Consider the following 2,544-nt stretch of genomic DNA (forward strand, 5'->3'; position numbering starts at 1 on the left):
TCAAGGTGTCTGCCTTCATCTCTAACCTGTGTGCACTGATGCTTTCTCATTTAGAAACCCTATTCTGAGATATATCATGCATTATTATTAATTATATTCATGCTGCTTTGGCACATGATTTATGCCTCCTATCAAACTATAACATTGGACACATTGAGAGGCTTGTCTCCTCCTCCTTTTCTACCTTCTCCAGTCTCTGGTAATCACTATACTCTTTTGAATGTACTCAGCATAAAGAAATTTCAAAACTTTTGAGAAGTGTTTATTCATTTCACTTGTCCATTTTTAAGTTGGTCTTTGAGTTTAGGGCATCTAATTTTTGTGTTTTCTACAAACTCCAGATATTAGTCCTTTGTCAGAGGAGTATCTGGCAAAATTTTTCTCATTCTCTATGTTGTTTCTGCATTGTGCTGGTTGTCTTCTTTGTTATGCAGAAGTTTTAAAATTTGATGTAATCTTGACATTATTTTCTGTGCAATTGAGGTTCTGTTCAGAAAGTCCTTAACTATACCTATATCTTCAAGAGTTTTAGGGGCTGGGGAGATGGCTCAGTAGAATAAGTGCTTGCCTGGCAAGTGCAAGGGCTTGAGTTCAATTCCAAGTTCTGCCAAAAATAAATAAATAAAAAATTTTAAAAAAGATTTTTGCTAAATTTATATTCTGGTAGATGTAGTGTTCTTTATATATTTACATCATTTTTATTTGGTTTCAGTATGGAGTGTGAGGCATGGGTCTATAGTCTTTGTTCTACATGTGGTCAACTTGTTTTCCCAGCATCATTTGTTAAAGAGCCTATCTTAATGTCAGTGCATGCTTTTGACCCCTTTGTCAAAGATTAGGTGATAGGTATGCTAATTGCTTTGAGCTGATCATTACTCAATATATATGTGAATCGCTAGAGCCCGGGAGTCAAAGCCGGTTCTCAACCTAGTTCTGTCCCGCAGTTGCCTGCTTCTCCTTTTCTTCCAACATGACAGATGCCGCTGTGTCCTTCGCCAAGGACTTCCTGGCAGGTGGAGTGGCCGCAGCCATCTCCAAGACTGCGGTAGCGCCCATCGAGCGGGTCAAGCTGCTGCTGCAGGTGCAACATGCCAGCAAGCAAATCACCGCAGATAAGCAGTACAAGGGCATTATAGACTGTGTGGTTCGAATCCCCAAGGAGCAGGGAGTCCTGTCCTTCAGGCGTGGTAACCTGGCCAAAGTCATCAGATACTTCCCCACCCAGGCTCTCAACTTTGCCTTCAAAGATAAATACAAGCAGATCTTCCTGGGTGGTGTGGACAAGAGGACCCAGTTTTGGCGCTACTTTGCAGGGAACCTGGCATCAGGAGGTGCCGCAGGGGCCACATCTTTGTGCTTTGTGTACCCTCTTGATTTTGCCCGTACCCGTCTAGCAGCTGATGTGGGTAAAGCTGGAGCCGAAAGGGAATTCAAAGGCCTTGGTGACTGCCTGGTTAAAATCTACAAATCTGATGGGATTAAGGGTCTGTATCAAGGCTTTAATGTGTCCGTGCAGGGTATTATCATCTACCGAGCTGCCTACTTTGGTATATATGACACTGCAAAGGGAATGCTTCCGGACCCCAAAAATACTCACATCATCATCAGCTGGATGATCGCACAGTCTGACACTGCTGTTGCTGGCTTGACTTCCTATCTGTTTGACACCGTTCGCCGCCGCATGATGATGCAGCCAGGGCGAAAAGAAACTGACATCATGTACACAGGCACAGTTGACTGCTGGAGGAAGATCGCTCGTGATGAAGGAGGCAAAGCTTTTTTCAAGGGTGCATGGTCCAATGTTCTCCGAGGCATGGGTGGTGCCTTTGTGCTTGTCTTATATGATGAAATCAAGAAGTACACCTAAGTTGTTTCCTAGGTTTCTCCTCCTATGAATAGGCAAGCTGTATTATATAACATCTTGAGCATTCCTGAACAGACTCTGCTGTCTGCTTGTCATGGCAACTCTGTACTGGTTGACAATGGGAAGCAATAATATTCATCTGACCAGTTTTCTCTTAAAGCCATTTCCATGATAATGATAATGGGACTCAATTATATTTTTTATTTCAGTCACTCCTGATAACAAATTTGAGGAAATTAAAATATTTAAAACAGTAAAAAAAAAATATATATATATATATATGTGAATCAAAACATTACACAGTACCTCACAAATATGCGCCAATATTATTCATTGGTCAAACATTTTAAATAAAACATTAAATTAAACAGGAAACTATGCTCTGAAGAAGAGACCCTTGAGAACCCTCCTCCCCCTTGTGTTGAGAGAAACAAGGAGCAATTGATATCCAGTTGAAGAATTCATGTCTCATAATACATTAGATGACTTGACACATAGCTGTTGGTCCACTCTGGAGTAGACTTTTTGCAATTCAAGAATAAAAGAATGCAGCCTAGTCCTCAGAAGACCAAGTCTGCAGGAAACTTCGTGCTTTATTTCACAGAGATTTTCCCAACACCTCGTTCTACTTCACTGTGGCCTGACTGCTCACACCCTCATCCTAGTGTGAGAACCTTCTG

At 41.5% G+C, this 2,544-nt stretch overlaps 1 pseudogene across 1 annotated transcript; it reads left to right on the top strand.

Moving 5' to 3' along the window:
- The first annotated feature begins 952 nt into the window (after nucleotides 1–952).
- Nucleotides 953–2,118, top strand: LOC101590355 (annotated as a pseudogene). The gene has a single exon (XR_001117188.2). The product of XR_001117188.2 is annotated as an ADP/ATP translocase 2 pseudogene (transcript).
- Nucleotides 2,119–2,544: the final 426 nt, after the last annotated feature.

Source organism: Octodon degus, unplaced genomic scaffold, assembly GCF_000260255.1.
Source record: "Octodon degus isolate 3935 unplaced genomic scaffold, OctDeg1.0 scaffold00079, whole genome shotgun sequence".
Lineage (NCBI taxonomy): Eukaryota > Metazoa > Chordata > Mammalia > Rodentia > Octodontidae > Octodon > Octodon degus.